Source organism: Dysidea avara, chromosome 1, assembly GCF_963678975.1.
Source record: "Dysidea avara chromosome 1, odDysAvar1.4, whole genome shotgun sequence".
Taxonomy (NCBI): Eukaryota; Metazoa; Porifera; class Demospongiae; order Dictyoceratida; family Dysideidae; genus Dysidea; species Dysidea avara.
Window position 1 is genome coordinate 60,132,884 of NC_089272.1, and position 22,151 is coordinate 60,155,034.

Below are 22,151 nucleotides of genomic sequence, written 5' to 3' on the forward strand. Positions count from 1 at the left end.
GTGTGTCTTCCTAATGTGTTTCAATATAAATCTAATTTTGAGGTAAAATTTTTTCTTTGAAGATGAGATGTAGTTAACATCAGATTGTAGTCCTAATGTACTACACTGGAAAACAACTTAGTGAAGCTCATACATTTTGTGGTAATTTCAGTGGACTATACATTGTAGTCCTAATGTACTACACTGGAAAACAACTTAGTGAAGTTCATACATTTTGTGGTAATTTCAGTGGACTATACATTGTAGTCCTAATACACTACACTGGAAATATAGTAGTTTTATTGGGAATTGATTTGGTTTAGGGTTAATCTCTGGGATTTAGCCAAGGCCATTCTTCTATCCCAAAGTGACCCAGAATGTACACACACCCAGTAACATATAATACTCACATACCTTAGATTCCCTAAAAATTCGGCAGAAATAAATTAATTCCATTTGTATCTAGCCAAACAATTAGGAAAAAAATGTACCAACCTGTCGAATTTTTACCCTAATACAGTCTTGGCTATGTTAGTTTCGATCCATTTAGAAAAATCAACGTTTCGATTGTGGGAATGATTGTTATTAACTCCTCTGAGATTTTTCATTTTTAAGGCTCCTTTTAGACACTAAGACACTCCTTATCGTAGACCATCATGGAAAATATGGGCTGAAGGGCTAAAAGGAAGCTTCAAGGGACATCTCCACACAAAAGGAAGACTAAAGGTGGAAAAAACAGCGAAGCTGATTGTCTAATCTGCGAAGAACCGATTTTGGAAGCTGGCGAACACTGTGTGGGTGACGATGCTGTGTTCTGTGAAGGAAATTGTCAGGGCTGGTTACACAGAAAATGTGCTGGATTAACTCGTCCCGCCTTCGAGAAATTGGGTGAGCCAAACACACAATACTTATGTTCGTACTGTATGATGGTAAACCAGAACAATGAAATATCTAAGCTCACAAATATAATAAAGGATCTCAACTCTGCCATCATTTCACTGACAGAAACCATAACATCACATTAGCAGAAATGCGGTGACTACTCTATTAGGGAGTTTTGTCGTAATTCAACTTGCATCTCCAGTATAGTTGTAGATCTAACTTCAGTAGTCAGTGGATCCTTGAGTGGTGGTTCATTATGGTATGTCTGCTTAATTAAATCCTTAGAAATGCTAAGCGTGTTCATATGGCTTTCGGCGACATTCGTGGTCATGTGTGGTAAATACCTATCGCTGAAGATTTTCTTAACGTGATTCATACCACCAATGAATTTATTACCACTTATGGTGCATTTTGTAGTCTTCTAATGGATCGTGGTATAGTAAGCTACTGTAGCATGATCGTTTACCTTCAATTAACTGAAATCCACAAAATTACTATAATAAAACTCTCTAATAGAGTGTTCAAGTTTGACCGAATTTCTGCTAATGATTAAAGTCTTCTGTCACAAAATTTACTCCTACATCTGTTCAGGAAGCAGATGCCACTACTAACATACCAGTAAAAAGAACTGTAGATGACAGAAGCATGAATATTGTTGTGTATGGTATCAATGAATCTCCCCCTAAAACTGTTAAACCTGATAGAACCAAAAAATGACCTACTCAACTTCCTGTACTAAATTCTGTGGATTCTTCTATCCAGAATGCATCAATTAAAGATCTATATCGACTGGGGAAATTTGACCCAAGCCAAACTCGACCAAGTTAGTGAAGTTTCTTTGCAGGATTGATGTCAGTACTATTTTATCAAACAGAAACCTAATTAAAAAACCTGTCATCATCAACGCTGATATGTCTAAGGATGAGGGAAAGATTAAATCCATGCTTTTACAGGAACGCTGGAGACTTATACAACAAGGCACAAATCGCAAATATATTACTATCTGAAAAAATGAAATCTTTGTGGGCAAACTACTTCATGGAAAGTCATCAACCAAAACCTTGTAAAATATGGACCTCACCCGGTCAACACTACTGAAAATAGCTCAGCATCATCCATTTCTGTTGACACTGAAATGGATCAAAATGAAACAACCTCATGACTAGCAAATCCAAATCATTACCCTGCACCTACTAACCTTAACCACAACTGTAATGCAACAAATCAAGAACATTCAAATCATAATGAAATATCACTAGTGATTACAAACTTTTGTAGTGTTTACAATGAGCAGGCAGAACTGGAAGCCTTTCTATCAACAAATAATATTGACATACTGCTTGGATCAGAATCTCATCTTGAAAATACCATACTAAATAGTGAAATATTTCCAAATTCTTACAATATATACAGAAAGGATAGAAATAGGCATGGTGGTGGTGTATTTATCTTGATCAGAGACACTTTTTCAACTTCAGAATAACTTTAGAGTCACCATTGGAAACTGTTTGGGTCAAAGTGCATATTAAGAACTACGATGACCTTATAATTGGATCATTTTACTGTCCACCAAACTCTCTACCAACAATATTTGATGATCTAGTGCAAAATTTTAGTGAAATCAAGGAGAAACATCCTCAAACCAAGATTATTATTGGAGGTGATTTCAATTGTCCTGGCATAGACTGGGAACATGGTTTCTTATCAACAGAGTCATACACATCTACTGTAGCTGCTTACTTTAAAGGAATTTCCTGAAAACCATCTTCTAGGTGGAGAAGGCAATGGGTAAAGATGTCTGATATCTTTACACCAGGTGATCCATAAATCAGCCACTTGAATAATAGCAGTGATTGTGATAGCAGGAATAGTATTAGAATAACAATGAGACCAAACTGAAGTGATAATGTTATATCCATAGATCCTTGCTATGTGTATAATACTCCCTACAGCTTTGTGCTCCAAATAATTATAACAACTGTATTTTGATACTCACAATGGATCAACTAGATAATAACTAATTCAAACTAGCTAGCATACATATGTGATCGGGCTTGCAAAAATAAGGCATGTGGGCACAAACTACACCCCACCACATAACATCTCATATCTCAGTAATGGGATAGAATAGTTTCATTCTGTAACTTGAAGCCAACTAAATGTTTAATTAGTGCTGAAAATTTCATGGACAAGCAATAGTGAAATACAGTACAAAGTTATGACTCATCAAAGTTTTAAAAAGTAGGCAATTTTATGTGCCCATTTTTGCAGGCCTGGTCACATATGATTTGTACTGATAACAACACGATACTATATAACTAAGTAATTAGCTGATTATCAAGAGAAAATTCCAGCAAAACCAAAAAATAAAACTTCTTCTGTGCATGTGGTTGTACTTGTGTGTCTTCCTAATGTATTTCACTAGAATACAACTTAGAGACATACCGTATACAGTTTTTTATGGTAAATTCCAATGGTGGGCTTCGATGTCATGTTTTAATTTTCCCTATATAGAAGATCAGATGTAGTTATACATTCAGATTGAAGTCCTAATGTACTACACTGGAAAACCAATTAGTGAAGTTCATACTTTTTGTGCTAATTCCTGGTGCCATGCCTTAAGTTTTTCCTTTGAAGATTATGTAGCGCCATCATAAGGTTACCTTGTTAGTCTTCATGCAATACACCAGAAAACAACTTAGTGAGCCCATCATTTTGTGGCAAAATGCTTGTGAATTGTATATAACTACAGCAATTTTTTTTTTATTGTTGTTTTTCTAGAAAGAAGATGTACGTCTACAGTGGTACATATCCAAGGCAAATGTGTAAGGTGATACTATATTCAAGTGAACAGAAGGTGCTCAAGCAAGTGAGAATGTGAAACCATGCACAAATCATTATGTGTTGCAACATGTAGATAGCTGTATGTATTTTAGTGAAAACAGTGCAATGCAACAAACTCGGTAGCTAACATGAAACCATAAATACATTCATTCCCCAAAGTACACATGTGTATGTGTTTATGTACATACAATAACATGAATTCACATTATACGTATGATTGCATGGGTCTGGGAAAACCAGTCTTATTGCCCATAATAGCAGATTTGGCATTACACCAAGAACACAAAGCTACATGAATAAACTATCAAATTTCACCATCAAAATCACCTAGACTTGAGCGGGCTGACTGCTTTCCCTAGCACAGTGGCAGTCCATATGAGTATATAGTCTAGGGCCCTAATGGAGCTCTGGTCAGCCTGGGATGACTATGTGGCTGTACAGCTTGGTGGTGCTGAATAAAGACCTGTGTCCTTTCATTTTAGCCAGTCAACATAGTGAGCTAAAAATGGTGGGAAAATTAGCTGTTGGCTACTTGTACAGTCTGTGGATACTCTGGAAGGAAAGGAATTGGTGTGAAACATGTAACAATTTGGTACACATAGCTTTAACCATTGGAGAGCTACACCACACTGAGTACTTAGCATTTCTTGATACTTTTAAATATACGATAAGACCAGTTCTCCCACACTAGGTCACATAAATGTATTAATTACTCTGGTGCAGAACAACTTAATGAAATTTATCAACTTTTAGTGAGGTTGTGGAGAGGGGGCAGCAAGGTGGTAGAAGCCATTTCACAATAAGATACTCTGTATACACTACACATGGCTATCAAGAACTGCACATATCCAAAGATATGTAAAGGTCACATACTTATGATAAATGGACATTTATTTATTCCTTGATTCCTATTGTCTACCTGCATTAATACCACTTTGTTCTGTCTCATTTGTAATTGGTAATATCTACATTCAACACAAAATATAATGGGAGGGATTGTTAAACTCTTACTGTTTTGTTGTCCTGTTAAAACATGTATTGTTTAGAGTGTGTAGTTATAGGCTTACATAAAATAATTTTGGTAATGATAACTTCCCTCCCTCCTAGCTGATTGTTCTCGTAGTGACAGGTACGAAATTCTGTCAATATAGGATTTGTTTTCAGCCAATCAAATTTCATTATCTATATGTAGTCTAATACAGTCCTAATGCATGTATACCCATGTTGTGCGTACACTGTACACACCTTGGTCCAACAGAAATGCATAGAAAGTAATGGGGTCCATTTTCTTACTATTATCACTGCTAAACCTCATTGGGTCAAATTCCTGATAATGTATAAGACAAAGTGTGTAATGGTACTCTATGGCCCTGCAACTATATTGACCTCTGGATCATTCCAGACTGACAGCATCATGATGTATGGCAGACGTGCATGGTATTAAAGCTAGTAAGCTTTAGCTTCTTATCATGTAGTTTCAGTGCTTTGATCTCTGCAGAAAATACTAGCAGTAATTATATTTGTGACCTGATTTTGGAAAATCAGTCTTAATGTCACATGTGAAATAATTAGAAATTTACAATTCACTGTGTTACCATTAAGACAGTTTGGCACCTGTTAAATTATTTCTCAAAATTCATAGTAATTTAAGGTACTGACTAACAATTGTAACCATTGTGAAGCTGAGTAATTGCTTGGGATACTTAATTTTAGTACGAAAACGTCTAATGATAAAATATAAAGTATATATTCAAAGAATACATGACAAATAGACTATATATAGCTCTATTACAAGCTCCCGGAGCAGGCCAGATTGGTGGCTTCATGGAGTCATAAATATTTGAGTTGATATTAAAACTGATTTTCTAAAATTGGGTCACATTTTGAAACAAGCAATATACTTACATTTAAGACATTTCCTGAAAACTATCTTCTATAGGTGGATGAGTAAAGATGTCTGATATCTTTACCATAAACCAACCACTTGAATAATAGCAGTGATATGTGACAACAATGAGACCAAACGGAAGTGATAATGTTATATCCATAGATCCCTTGCTATGTATACTCCCTACACCCTTGCGCTCCAAATATAACTGTAATTTGATACTCGCAGTGGACCAAACTAGCTAGCATACATATGATTTATACTGACAACAACACTATACTACATATCTAAACGTGTATGGTAAATAGCTACTTAAAATTCCAGCTAACACAAAAAGGAACTCTTCAGTGCATGTGGTTGTACTTTTGTGTCTTCCTAATGCATTTCACTGGAATACAACTTTGAGACATATACAGCTTTTTGTGGTAAATTCCAATGGGCTTCGATGTCATGTTCTAATTTTTCCTAGAAGATGTGAAGTAGTAGTACATTCACACCATCAGATTAAAGTCATAATGAACATACTTCACTGGAAAACAACTTAGCAAGTTCACACCTTTAGTGGTAATTCCAGTGAACTCTGATGTCATGTATTAAGTTTTCCTTGAAGATTATGTAGTACAATCATAAGGTCAAATTGTACTTCTAATCTATAATGTACTGGATAATTGAGCTCAAAGCTTTGTGGCAAAATTCTTGTGAATTGTATATAGCTACAACAATACCTTATTATTGTTGTTGTCTTTCTAGAAGAGAGCTGTACTTCACATATACAGTAGTATCCAAGGCTAATGTAAGGTGAAACTCTTATAATCTGATGCTAAAGCAGAAGGTGCTCAAACAAGTGAGATTGTGCAAACCATGCACAAATTATTATGCGTATCAGCACATGTGTATAAGTATTTTAGTGAAAACAGTGAAGTACAACAAATTCTGTAACATGAAACCATAAAATTTGATGCATTCATTCCCCAAGGCACATACATATATGTTAATGTGCATACAACAATATGAATTCACTATGTGACTGGGTCCGGGAAAACCAGATTTCACCAAGAACATAAAGTTACATCAATAAACTATCAAATTGTTTGTAATCAAAATCATGTGGGCAAGTACAGTGATGATCTGTACGAGCAGTCTGGGGCCCTAATGAAGCTCTGGCCAGCCTGCATGGGGATGGCTGTATGTGGCTGTAAAGCTCTGTGGTTTTGAATAAATACCTGTGCTGTTAATGTCCTTTCATTTTAAACTGAGTCAAAAACTATTTAAAATAGTGGGAAATGTAGCTGTTGGCTACTTGTACAGTGGAATGAGTGAATGCTCTGGAAGGTAAGGAGTTGGTGTAGAACATGTGACAATTTGGTATACATAGCTTCAACCATTGGAGAGCTACAACACACTGAATATTTAGCATTTCTCTATACTTTTATTTATATGACAAGACCAGTTCTCCCACACTAGGTCATATAAATGTACTATGTACACTGGTTCAGAACAACTTAATGAAATTTATCAACTTTTAGTGGGGTTGTGGAGAGGGGACAGCAAGGTGGTAGAAGCCATTTCGAAGTGTTAAATTTGTCACCTATGAAATATGTATATCAAGTTACTCTGTACATATGTACTACTTATGGCTATCAAGAAACTATACATATCCAAACATATAGTTAGTGTATCACAATGTAACCCTTTGAAATTGCTTTCTTGTATTACATTTAGTACATGTGTGTATGGACTTCTATCCCTGACTGACTGCTGTATGTGTGTATGTGTTGAGTATTAATAGCTGGTGATTCCCTTTCGACTAACATGTTTCTGAAGTCACAAGTTATTGTCCAACAGGTTTTACCATGCAACAAAGGGATCAAAGGATGGTATCATAATGATGGGACCAATCTCAGTGGTGACTATACCGCCTACCAACATTTCATTTATATAGAGGTTATCCGTTTGACACTAATATGTTCTGTATAGACCTTGTGCCAAGCCGTGGTCTGGCAAAAACCGGAAAAAAGTGGCTACGGCTTCAAGTTTCACGATAGTTTACGAGAAAAGTGAGGGTAAAACTATTGGGCGTTCTATTGCAAAAACCTTCCCTATAGGTGGAATAACTCGCCATGCAGCATATGTTATATACTTTTACCCAGTAACTTAATTTATACCAGTGCTACTCTGTCTTTTAGTTTTAGTACGATTCATTTGTATTAGCATTAAAAAAATCGCAAGCATAGAATGCGTACGTTTTTCCCCCTCAAAAATGGTGGATGCATTATTTGATGATGCAATAAAGTGCCGGCACGCGCACATGGTCTATAATAGACAACTTTCATAATGATGAAAATTTTAACCATTGCCCCTAGCAACCTAAATTTTACATTATTTGTAGGCGTCAATGTCTTAAGTCACTTCTCCAAGTTTTAAAAGGATAGCATAAATAAGTCATGAGATATGACATTTTGAAGTTGCAATTTTCCCATACATTGTCAATGAGAGGGGCAACAGTTGCCCCTTCTCAGTACTCACACAAATCATGGGATTTAAATAATAGTTAGACGTCAAGAACCAGGGTTCTACCATAGATAATACACGAACATGGATTGGAAACGCCCGTGAAATTATTTACCTATCCTAGTTACGGTGCGCCAATACATTGGAAAATTTGTTGAAATGTACTGGGTGGCTGTTTGGCTTTCTCTCGCTTGTTTGAAGGCTAGTTTCAAGGCGTGGACATTCCTTTTACATTGTTTATTGTGTAGCGTTTTGTACTGAACAAGAACACAGCTTGTCTGTGGACATTGGAGGGAATATCATTGGCGACAGGTGGATACTGGCAGGTACGCGTTAGCAAATATTTCAGCAGCATCGTTACCAGCTATCTTAAGGCCAATGAAATTTGATTAGCAGTTTCGCGTCATCGCCCGCATGCTTTTGATACACCCGCATGGAATTTCATTATTGATATTTCACATCGAAATACTCTAATAGAGCAGTCACTTTTATTCTAATAGAGCAATCAGCTATACTCTAATGGAAAAATCACTTGTTTAGGAGTTACAGAATTAGCTGAATATTCTAGTAACGTACACCACATAGTATTTTAGCTAATGCAAGAGTAGTCAATGTAGATTTCATTGTTTTTTGGTAGAAATCTTCAAGTTTGGATGTGTGTTGTGCATAATGAATAATGACTAATAACCGCCCGCCCGCATCAAATTTTCAAAAATCTGAACGAGAAACTGGTAATCAAGTTTCACTGGCCTAACATAGCCTCTATGCCACAACCAAATAAATGTTTGATAGACTGAAATGAATTTTTAGCCAAAGACTTGTTCGACTTGGGTAAAACAATTGCCCAAAGTAGTGCCTGTTTTCTGTTGTTTTATCCAAACAGTCTGAGTATACAGTGAAACATTGGATATCTGGTTAGCTAAAGCCACTCTACCTGCTACAAGTGTTCGTGTATTATCTATGGTTCTACGGGATTTAGAAAACTCGAAGGCCCTGGGCTGTAGCGTCCGAGCGAAGCGAGGGCGCTACTAAGGGCCTGAGGGTTTTCTAAATCCCGTAGAACCCAGTGGTTCTTGACGTGAGTTGATAGCTGCTTGTAAACGAGAAATGTATGGCTAATTACTAGAAACAAGCCCTCTACACCTCCCTACATGGCGGGACCTCAACGTGGCCGTTGCTACCCATTTAAACGCCCATGCGTTGCCAATGTTACAGGCGCGTGCTATGTATCGAAGTACTGGACTCGGCGACTGGACTACAACTCATTGTTGCTGTTGTTGTGCCTCGACAGCTGCTTGTAAGCAAGTAATGTAGTGTTGATTAGTACAAACAAGCCCATTACACCTCCCTCTAATTCAGTACGGCTGTTACTAGCCATTTAAACGCCCATGCGTTGCCAATGTTACAGGCGCGTAATTATCGTGTTTCGTATCGCCTCAGAGCGTGGTCTCTATTGGACATGAGCGTGGCTCTACGAGATTATTAGACTCTATTTAGGCTGTTTTGGGTGGGTAATAAATCTCATATACTCCACCTTGTTTTCTAATATACTTCACGCCTTCACGCACAATAAAACACATGCTCAAAATCCGGTTTGTCCAATCGCTATGCGTTGTTCACGTGTAGTGATTTAACGAGCGCGATTATTTTGTCACGTGAGGACGTATAGTTGCCATGGCGCTAGTATTATCGTAAGAAAACCAGCCGCTTTTGCCAAGCCTACAGCAGAAACAGCCGTGGATGAGGTAAGTAATCTGAGTGTAATGTGAAATAGAGTCTAAAGCAGTTATACGGGCACAATGTGGAGTCTGAAATTTATAAACCCTCAGGCCCTTAGTAGCGCCCTCGCTTCGCTCGTGCGCTACAGCCCGGGCCTTCGGGTTTATAAATTTCATAGACTCCACATTGTGCCCATATAACTATTATAGAGACCACGTTTTCAGCCAATCAAATTTCAATATCAAACTTGTTGTAGTCTAAGGTGTAGTATCCATGGTCATATCTTATGACCTATATACACTATCCATTTAATATTTTGTTGACATTCACACCTACAAATCATGTAATAATATTATAGAGATATATGTACTTTTGAATGTTTAGTTTTTGCATACTTTGAAATACCTCATTTTTTGTGATTGCCCAGAAGGGGCAACTGTAGCCCTCTCCCATAGATATGTATGAGAAAACCACAATTTCAAAATGTCATATCTTATGACATATAATATATGCTATCCTTTCAAAATTGGGAGAAATTACTTTAGACATCATCACCTAATAATAATAGGAAATTCAGGTTGCTAGGGGCAACGGTTATTTCTATACTCTATAAAGCCTTATTATGGAATTTGTCTATTACAGGTTATCTTCGTGAATGCATGAAGCGAGAGTGAGTTACAAGCAGAAGAATGCTAGTAAAAATAAGAAAGCTGTGGTGCATTTGCTATGTAATTCATTGCCATATTGCTTCACAGCTGGAAGAAACAGGGCCATTAAACTCCAGCTGGTCGCTGGCTTGTACCGCTGAATTAACTCAGTCCCCTTTATTCCTGCTCTTCAATTGGCTATTACTATAAGTAACTCACTCGATGTAGTGATTCCCCCAAAGTCTTTCTTTAATTGTGCAAAATCACAAAAGGTTTCATTTTCTCGCATGTCTCAAAAACATGGTGTCTAATAACCATTACTAACTTAAAATGACGTAAACAGATAACCTCTGTACATGCTACCCTGGACTCCTTCTCCTGCTTAGGAAAGTACGAACTAAACTGTAAACCACGTGAGTGCAATTAAGAGCTATCAAACAGTGCAATGTGGACACCTTGGGACCAGCCACCAAAAGTGTCCTCAGCTGTTGTGGCTTGCAAGGCCAACTTAAGGGCACCCTGCTTCTGCCTGGTTTCCACCACCTGATCAGGGATAGGGCTGCTACCACTAACCAATTTACCACACCACCTGACCAGAGTGGCATGTTACCAGGCCCACTACCAAAAATAATTTTCAAGATACCTGTTTTGTGAGGGTTTAAGTTATTTTCACTCAGGTTTGGCTGCTTTGACATAATGTGTGTCATGAAGTGAACATTTTGAGTGTGTATGGAGCTTCTGGTGTAGCCAGCTATACATGAGTGAGAGCTAGGGTCAATTTAAAATGCTTAACTGTTGTGTAACATTTAATGGACCTATCTGGCACAGTTGTATGTAGTGCATAAAGAGCAGTTTTAGGAGAGTGCACATAACTCTGCAGCCAGCAGTGGTTACATCAACTGTACATGTAGCACAAGTATGGATAGTCTCACTGGACTGAGACACAGTGGAATAGCAACAGTAACAGTCAATGCAACAATTGCCTCGTGAAATGCCTTGTCTATATCAGAATTTATGAACCAAGTGGGGAAACTCCAATGGAAGACTCCAGCTTGACCACTGGCCTGAACCAATTATACAAGTTGGTTGAAAAATAGCAGCAAAAATACATGGTAGGATGGAACAACAAAAATTACTGTACAGTGTGCACAAGGCCAAATGAATGATTGCATCTTGTATGCTCTAGTGAAGAAAACTCATTGGCCTCCTTTTCCTGGATGCTGTTCAAGACAGTTATTTAGTTCAGCATATAACAAATTGTACAAGGCATAGACAAGGCCAACAGTCTTTGCTACTTGATTTGGTTTTTTCTTCTGATCCCAACTTTATAGATGAAGTTATTAATTTATCAGGTTTGGGAAGCAGTAACCATGACTGCCTCGTGTGGAAATACAAGTGCTACAACATCTCATCTCTCTCAAAACCTATTGTTCCCACGTTTAATTATAGAAAAGGTGACTATCAAGGAATGAATGAGTACTTCATGGGAATTAACTGGACAGATCGTATGTGTAGTGATAGCATAGAGGATAATTGGGAGGTTTTTAAGCAGTTAAGTGAATGATATATGCAACGGTCCAGTTCGTTTCTACCTCTACTCCTAAGGCCAGCAAATCTCCTCCATGGTGGACAAAAAGTATATCTGTAGCAATAAAAGCTAAACATTCTGCTTTCTCTAGATATGGGAGGTCTAGGTCTCATGCTGACTATGCTAACTACAAGACCAAATGTAATATAGTTAAATGTAAACTTAGAACTGCCCAAAAGTCATACGAACAATCACTTCTAAATAAATTTAAGCCTAACCCAAAAGCCTTCTATTCCTATGTCAAATCTAAACAAAAGGTTAAGCCTAGTATTGGCCCTTTAGAGGAGACTGATGGCTCTTCCACTACCAGTGAAGAAGAGATTGCTGATGTTCTCAACAGATATTTTGAGTCAACTTTTACTCAAGACGGAAGATCTATCATATATTCCAGCACCTCCTTTTAGATATGAAGAATCTGTATAATCTTATGATGTCAACATATCTGAGTCTATTGTATTGGAGAAATGGAGTACACTGAAAGATAATAAGGCTCCTGGTCCAGACAGTATCCATTCTTATATTCTTTACCGTCAGCAACATGGTTTTGTGTGCAACAAGTCATGTTTAACTAACTTGTTGGAAACCTTTGAAGACTGGACAAGTGCAGTGGACCAGGGTTATGGATATTAATACTTGGATTACAGTAAAGCGTTCGACTCTGTCCCACATCATAGGTTGATTTCTAAACTTGAAGCGTACGATGTGCATGGAAACTTGTCCCAATGGTTATCCAATTTTCTTGCAAATCGTTTTCAAAGAGTAGTGGTTAATGGCCAATAATGGGTTCAGAGCGGAGTACCTCAAGGTTCAGTCTTGGGTCCCTTGTTATTTATATTGTATGTCAATGATGTGCCCTACCTCATTGAGAGTAATCTGAATATGTATGCAGACGATACCAAGATATACTTAGTCATTAAATCCTTTCATAGCAGCCTTAAACTACAACATGATATTAACAATTTAATGCAGTGGTCAAGTGTTTGGTTGCTTAGGTTTAACGCAGCCAAATGCAAAGTGATGCAAATTGGCAACTCTCTTCCTGCATCATACACCATGATCGATGATACTACAAATGTATCTACTGACCTAGAACTAGTGAACAAGGAGAAGGACCTTGGAGTGTGGTGCACAAGTGTAAGACTCGATATCACACTTGATGTCTGGTGTAGTGGTTTAAACAGCCTTAAAAGTAATAAGGGTACATACAATGACATGATTTTGGTCTATAGTGCTATTAGTAGCAATAGCCATACTCAATCACGTGAGCCTGTAGTCATTAGGATGGATGCCTAATTGCCTATTAGTTTATTTTTACGGTTTCTAACAACAAATCCTTGTTGCTAGTTATGTGTTCTAGACATTAACACTGTTATATGCCAAGAATTCTGGTTTTGAGTAGTTGAAAGAGCAAGTGATGAGAAAAGGGTGCCATTTGGCGTGATCTTTGCCCAATACTGGGCTCACCCAGATAGTTAGCATCTTCAGAATTTAACCATACTTGGTATGTGACTTCTTTGTTGATGGGTGACTACTACTGTGGTGTGAGGAAATTTTGGCAATCATTTGTTTGGTCTTTGTGGACGAAATCCCATTTTAAATCCTGTCTAAATGATGCAGCTACAGCAATCGTGCTTCACCAATCAAAACACCAATACTTTTTGATGAAGGTTTGCTCACAGAGGAAGGTTGAAGTGCAGTATTGGGATACAAGATCAGTGTTTCCGGGAGTTACTGCTCGTAATCTCATGATTTGCAGACATTTTGATCGATTTCCACCCCAAGGAGGCAATAGAATTTACCGCCACTGCAGCTGTATTCAAGTGAGGGTTAGTCCACATAACACCAGTTAGCAAATTAATTTGAAGATGTTGTGGAAACCCTACAATAGAGCAGTCAACCACTCTAATAGAGCAATCACTCTAATACAACAGTTTTTCTTTTAATAGCTGATTATTTATTTACAAAAACATAGTGAAATCGTTTAAACTAGAGCTTTCATTAAAATACAAAAAAATGGTGGGCAAGCCCTACCCCTATATAGACCCCTTGAATAAATGATTTCATGTCACGTGCTAGTTTGAATACATGACTAACATGAGTTAAGTTTAAATCCCTGAGTCAAAAGTCCCAGTACTTGGGGCTTTGCTCCTTAATCCCCCCCCCCCTCCATACTTCCCTTATTTAGCCGATATTGGGATTTACAAATGATAGGTGCATCCAATGTGTTTTTATGCATTCATAAATGTACAAATAGCTACCTCTCTACTATAAGCTTCTACTTTCCCAAAGCAACATATCTAAGTGGTGAGAGCACCAGCTACTTAGCAATGTCAGAATCATGTAAATTTGAGATCACAGCCTCTATCTGCACATCTCCTACAAGCCACTAGTTCTACCCCAGGCATATTTGGATTATTTGCATATTTGCCTGCACAGTTTTGAGTGCAGTGGTTAATAGGCATCCTATAGTGCTGGTTCACTTGAAGGAAATAGTTGTGTTTGTATGGCTGCTGGAGGCTTGCTTTTCTTTATTTTCTCACAGTCAATAGGCTAGTGGTCAATCCCTCCACTGCTCCACATATTCCACTCGTCTACCTTAATGGTATGTACCGCCATATGGTGGATCTTACGTCATTAATAGCCAAGCCTCCTACATAATTATATAAATGATCATAGCTGCTGTATAGTAACTAATTTTATGTTTGCTACATGTCACTGGGCCTGTGATGGATGCGATGAAGCACTCATTTATTATTTTTCTAGCCACAAACGCAAACAGATTTTTGGATACCAAATGTTAAAATGTTGAATTTCATGTTCAAATGTTTAGTATTTGCTTGTATCCTCTCTATTGTGGTGTTTCAATCTTGTACAGATTTCTTTTTTTTTTTCTTTGCAGATTAGAGCAAGATTCTACAGAATTGAGATTCCACTAAATTCTGATGTGAGTAATATGTATCAAGACACACGGTAGTGTGTCGTGCGGCCCAATAAGCTGGCGCGTAACACCCGTGAGTATATTGACAGGAAGAAAGAAAACGCAATTTTCGCACCTCCGTAGCTCTGTGCTGCCTTGATGAAACAAGACGATTTTTGTTGTGGACATGCCCTCCAACTTCAGCACTCCACATTCCAAATTTGAGCGAAATCGCTTCACGCGTTCCCGAAATATGCGACCTCAAAAATTGGCTTAGTTTCTTTGTTTTGTTTTTTCTTCTTATTTTCTTCCTCTTGTCGCACACTTACAAAAACTAATATAAAACGCGAACGCCATATCCGATTGCCTTGAAATTTGGCACACAGAAGGGGGGGTATAAAGGCGCATCTCTTTGGCTGGAATACGATAAACAGGCAAAGAGTTATGAGCGATTATTCACGAAAAATAACACCAATATGTTGTCACGCCTACAGGGTAAACCGCGTATGGGAAGAAGCTGAAAATCGGTGGGTGAATAGGTTAACTATTGAACCTCAAACCTTTTGTGGTTTGAAAGAAATCGAGCAAAAAACCAGGAAGATACAACGAAAAAACCAACAGTGTGTAACAATTACGCAATCGAGATTAGCTAATAAAAAATGACTGCTTGCCACGCCTACCAGATAAACCGCTTGGGGTAATGCTTTGAAAATCGTTGTACACATGGAGTAATCATCTTAGAAAGGCTCATCAATGGTGTAGAAGAATCAGACTTAAAGCCACGGAGTTATAACACGAAATCCAACTTGGTGCAGCAAGTGCGAGATCGAGATACTCTAATAGAGCAGTCACCCTGAAGAGAATTCAAGAGATCAGCTAGAAACAAGAAACCTGTATAGAGATCAGCTACACACAAGTCACCCTGTAGAGAGATCAGCTAGAAGACGTTACCTTGTAGGGAGTTCATGCAACTATGGAAAGAGATAGTTCAGCTAGAAGAAATCACCTTGTAGAGTTCAGCTACAAAGAAACCACCATGTAGAGAGTTCAGCTACAAACAAATCGCCCTGTAGAGAGATTAGCTAGAAGAAGTTACCTTGCAGAGAGTTCAGCTACAAAGAAACCATCATGTAGAGAGTTCAGCTACAAACAAATCTCCCTGTAGAGAGATTAGCTAGAAGAAGTTACCTTGTAGAGAGTTCAGCTACAAAGAAACCATCATGTAGAGAGTTCAGCTACAAACAAATCTCCCTGTAGAGAGATCAGCTAGAAGAAGTTACCTTGTAGAGAGTTCAGCTACAAAGAAACCATCATGTAGAGAGTTCAGCTTCAAACAAATCACCCTGTAGAAAAATCAGCTAGAAGAAGTCACCTTGTAGAGAGTTCAGTTACAAAGAAACCACCATGTAGAGAGCTCAGCTACAAACTAGTCACCTTGTAGAGACATCAGCTAGAAGAAGTTACCTTGTAGAGAGTTCAGCTACAAAGAAACCATTCTTTAAAGAGCTCAGCTGCAAACAAATCATCTGTACGAAATTCAGCTACTAACAAATCACCCTGTAGAAAGATCAGCTAGAAGAATTACCTTGTAGAGAGTTCAGTTACAAAGAAACCACCATGTAGAGAATTCAGCTATAAACTAGTGACACTGTAAAGACATCAGCTAGAAGAAGTTACCTTGTAGAGAGTTACGTTCAGCTACAAAGAAACCATTCTGTGAAGAGCTCAGCTGCAAACAAATCACCTATACAGAATTCAGCTACAAAAAAATCACCCTGTAGAGAGAGCAGCTAGAAGAAGTTACCTTGAAGATCGTTCAGCTACAAACAATTCACCCTGTAGAGAGAGCATCCAGAAGAAGTCACCTTGTAGAGTGTTCAGTTACAAAGAAACCACCATGGAGAGTTCTGTGATAAATATATGTATTATATATATTTACATATATAAAATTTTAATGACGACAATTCAGGTGAATTTTGTGCCAATTGACCAAGCGGCACAAAAATTCACCTGAATTGTTGTTATTAAAATTTTTACCATTAACCTACCATCACAGCCATTTCTTGGCCGCCAGCTTGGATTTCACATCTTTTTTCACCATAGCCTTTTTGAGGGCCGCACACTTTTTTTACAGCTTGGCTGTTTTGGATTAGATAATTATACTAGCGAAACAACTATGACATGTACAATCTTGTTCATGGTCTCATAAAAAAATGGTGTAACACTGTTCTATCTTTACAAGTACGTTGCGTACTTTACATAAGAATTTGCTTTTATAATAGCTAAAACAATAGTCTTACCTCTCGGACATTCCCTTCACATGAGCATCCAGCATAAAGTGCATACCATATGTGTATAAAAGCCCAAGCTTTCTTCCCAGCATTATTGACCCAGCATGTAAACAAATGTGACTGGGCCTGCAAAAATAGGGCATATGGGCACATGATTTTTGCTTACTTTTTCAAACTTTCATCACTCATAAGTTTTTGTACCATAATGCTATGGCAATGCAATTTTCAGCTCTTAGTAAGCATTGCATTGGCTTTAGGATGCAAGTTACAGAATGCAAATATTCTGTTCCAGCACTGAGATAAGACCTGTAAAGTGACGGGGTGTAGTTAGTGCCCACATGTCCTGTTTTCGCAGGCCCGGTCACAAATAGGGCCTTTATTTGAGACTGGGCATTCATTTCGGATAGATTTGAGTCATGTCTGGCGTTTAATTGAATTCAAGTTATGGTAGAATGTCATTACTATAACAGTAAGCATAGTGAATCTTTATACAGTGTGTGTTGACTACATAAAAGCTGTAGTCAAGGCCTAAAACTGATTAAAAATTCGTTGTATGATACATTATCTGCATTCACGCAGACTTGCACAGACTATACTGACATGATTACTCGTGGCACCCTCACCCCTCAGTTGGCTTTAAACTTCATGGTTATAGGTTTGAAGAAAAGGGGAAAGAATTAAAGCTACTACTAGTAGACTCTATTACTAGCCTGGACCTCTATTTGAGACCAAGTGTTTATTTCCAAATATGCTGGAAACTCTTGGCTTATAGTCAGGAACAGGAATTTGCAACTTTTATACAAAGAAATAAGGTTTACATTTTTCTCTATAAAATGGCATCTGTTGTGTACGTATATGAATGAGAGGACCATTCCCTAGATCACACATAGTCTATAACAACAAATCCTTGAGAATCCAATTTATATGGAGATAAATTGAGGTGTACTTAGTAGGGAGCTTGTACTAGTTAATATATATTATATTTCTGCAGTCATTACCTACATACATAGCTGCATGTAGTCAAAAATTTCAACTATAGCAACCTCAGTGCTAGCACCTGTCTGTCCAGTTTTGTGCCATTTTAGATGAAAATTTTCAGTAGTGCACCAACTAGACTTAAAGGTGGAACATTTAAATATTAGAAAATAAATTAGGGCCTGTGCTGGTTCCTTAGAAAACAAAAACAATAACGTCGCCACAGAAAATCTTGTTGAGCGACATATATACATACATGCTAAGCCTCTCACATTTTTACCATCCCCTTTGCTGTCAAGATAAAGGGTTACACAAAGGCCCAAATTATCATTTGAACGGTAGAGGCCATCACAATCCTAGAGAAGGTAGCTCTCAAAACCAGCTACTTGATCTAGTGAGGCACATGTGTTTACTGCTTTAATTTGGTGCAGTTGTAAGTGGTAGGCCTGAGCCAATTATGCTTTGAAAATAGCCTATTATGCTTTTGAGCAGTGCTCAAAAATTCAGCCTATTATGCTCAAAATTATGCTTTCAAAATCAAGATTATGCTCTAGAGTTGGCTGTTTTATTAGAGTATATACCACTTTGACACCTCAGATCAAAGGAAACCACAGGGTTATATATTGCCCAGACCACAACTGCCTTTGATGCTGAGGCAGTTACAAAGCATCAGTTCCCTTTGATTATTTGTATAGAGCTACTTAAAGTTTTGCATTGTGGGTTTGAACTAAACATGTTAGTTTAGTTAGGGGAATTGTTGTGAAGCAAAAAGAATTTAGCGAGTCAGTATTGCATAGTTCAGTTACTAAGCATCACTAAATAATCATTTTTGCAATGTGGGGATTGTTTTTTTTACAGAGTACATTTCAACTGCATGAAAGATGCCTCAAACTTTCACAACCTATACTGTACAAGTGTTTATTTTAGCACCTCAGGTTACTTTATTCATCCACAAAGTGGTTATTTGGTTTAAAATGGTATCACTACAACCAGTGAAACCCACAATCATTTCTTTTTTGTGCCCACAATTTAAACCCACAATTGACATTTGCAAACCTCTGTATAAAAGTAATGTGGTGAATGTAAGAGTGGTATATATTACTTATACCATGGCCACTCAGGATTTGTCTGATATATATGCCCAAGCACGAGAGCCTGCAACCCTCAGGCTTGGGAATATATATATATCAGGCAAATCTCGTGGCCATGGTATAACTATTAAATATCAGCCTTTCCTGACTGCTGTATGAGAGTAAGTGACTGCTGTATTAGAGTATATCAATCTTATTCCCACGAAGTGTGAAACATCAGCCAAGAAACAATAAAACAATAACATTTCACATTTTCTTGATATGAAAAATGCAGCAATAATTTGTAGTGTGTTCGTGCTTTGCTGTATTTTAGCACACACATTGCACATTTTAATTAAAAGTCTTGAAAATGGTCTTATTATGCTGGCATAATGCTTGATGCTTTTGCCAGTCTATTATGCCAGCATAATTGGCACAAGCCTATAAGTGGGTTGCTTGTTAAAACTGTGGTTGTGAATTGTCTATAATTTATTTTGTGGTGTGTAACTGCTTTACATTATATTACAGTAGACAGAAATGGGTTGATACTTGATTATCTGTACACAAGGCAGCATTATAGTTGTGGTGTGTATTAGGTGGATTGGTATAAACAGTGCATGGATCCTTGGACCAGGGACCCTGTTTTCTTGGATTATATATACTTCGCAATGTTTATACATTCTATATTCATATTAGTCTACTAGATACCACTGCAAGTCACAGTGTTTAGTTTCACATTGTCAGATCACTTCTTCTTGTTATGGTGCCCAACACCTAATGCCTCTGATTCTGACAGAGGATCTGCTGACTGTTTACCATATGTTGCATCACATGAATGATGAGCATTAGGGCAAGTTGAAGCATCATTGTAGTGAAGCGATCACTGCAGGTTACACAAATAGCTCAACAAACAGTGCTTTTACATGGTGCGTGAAGGCAGACTTGTTAGAATTCATCAATATTGTGGTGTGAAGAATGAGTGGCCCTCATATTAAGCATTTCAGAGTTTCAAGTTAGTCACTAAATGCTAGGCAATGCATAAGGTGCCATGATGGAGAAAATAGTAGATGGTGTGACTAGCTGAAGTAGCTATCTATATACAAGTATAGACATTGTAAAGTACATGGTCGGTGCTGTATTATGTACACATGCATGCATTAAGTATCAGTATTGTTTTGTACTAGGATGTGAGAAGTCTCTGTGATTGAGATAAGCTGGAGGCGGTGCTGTTGCTGGAGTATGGCTAATAAGTGGTGACTTGGTGAACTGGTGACTTAATGTAAATTAGTCAATACTAATACAGTGGAACCTCAGTTATCCAAGCACCTTGGGACCAGGAGTAGTCCATAAGTCTGAAAAGTCCATATCTCTAAAACTGTGTATAAATAACTTTAAAATAGTATAAAGAACATTTTTAGTATTATCAACTACCCTAATAGAACAGTCACTACTCTAATAGTTATTTACATAGTTCGGTTAACCGAGAATCCAGATAAGTGGGGTCCAGATAACTGAGGTTCCACTGTAACAAGTTAATTCTATTTTTATATGTCTTATTTATGTATAGCGTACTGTATGATGCAATTAAATGCAAAGGGTGAATAATTGAAATGTTCAATAATATATACACACAAAACAAGCATTTTTATACCTTTTCCTGCATGCTATGCCACAAAGTCCCTAAGTCTTTACTTGTACAGCCATCTAACAATACAGAGGTGTTTGCACAGTAGTCTTTGGACTTGCCTACTTGGGATTTCGGTTTCAACATAATAATACTGGGAGGTAGAACATATAATTATATACATAGCCGTCATAATAATTTTTATTTGGTTGATGATCTGATAATTACATTGATGGAACTGTCTTACCACGTGTGCAAGTTGCAATTCTTGATCACCACGACAAGGAATAGAAAAATGGGAAATTGCCACCTCTAAATGCCACATGAAACTTTAATTTCACCTTGAACTCAATAAGTTAGCAGGCCCACCAATTGAGTGCACTTAAAGCTACCATCATATGCCACATGGGTGGAAATTGTTGAAGGATGAAATGAACTTTTGTGAAAATGTGTAAAAATAATTTTTGCATTTTTATTTGTAAAATTCCAGAAAAATCAAGGTTAATACATAACCTCCAACATGATTGCAATTCTATTTTCACAAAGCTGTCACCATACATGCACGACACTTGATTTCTTTCCTTTTGTATGTATGTATATGGTAGCACCAGATGCTAATAATTCCCAAACATCATGAAGCATAGATAAGTATGATATTCTGCTATTCTTTAAATTGGGATAGAAATTTTGTGTACATGGAATGGTGAATGTTCATATTTAACATGATTAACTATTAGTTACAGCATTATTGTACATTTACAAAATAATTGTTGTCATCCCAAATCTTATTTACTTCAAGCTTTTACACTTCTTTGGAACAAGCAGCACAGACAGCATAATTATAGTTAAGTACCTCCAAGATGCCTACCAGATACGTAGATGATGGTAATTGCTAACACACAGTATGAAATGAACAGGTGTCATAGTACATACATCACAACAAGTTTATGATAACAGACTTACCTCAGCAGTATATTCTGACATGAGTCACATGACTCCAATGATTAAGCATCTATTTACTACTAGCACCTAATATGGAGAGGAACATTCAACATCAGTTATTTGTCTAATAAACATCACACAATAGGTGATTTAGGAACTGGAACCTCCAAATTCAAATAAGGGACATCTAATGATGGTACTACTGTAGGTCAAAACATTTTGCGCTTAAAATGTTGTTTTGAGTTTAAAAAATTGCGGACTGTCCATAAAATTT

At 37.4% G+C, this 22,151-nt stretch overlaps 1 long non-coding RNA gene across 2 annotated transcripts; it reads left to right on the forward strand.

The window, feature by feature from the left end:
• Nucleotides 1–44: 44 nt before the first annotated feature.
• LOC136239082 (uncharacterized) lies at nucleotides 45–20,905 on the forward strand. 2 transcript variants are annotated; one of them, XR_010693347.1, is made up of 5 exons: nucleotides 45–867; nucleotides 3,643–3,730; nucleotides 6,344–6,437; nucleotides 14,958–15,002; nucleotides 20,496–20,905. It is a non-coding gene; the product is annotated as an uncharacterized lncRNA (long non-coding RNA). The 2 variants fall into 2 exon arrangements; XR_010693346.1 differs by lacking the exon at nucleotides 14,958–15,002.
• Nucleotides 20,906–22,151: the final 1,246 nt, after the last annotated feature.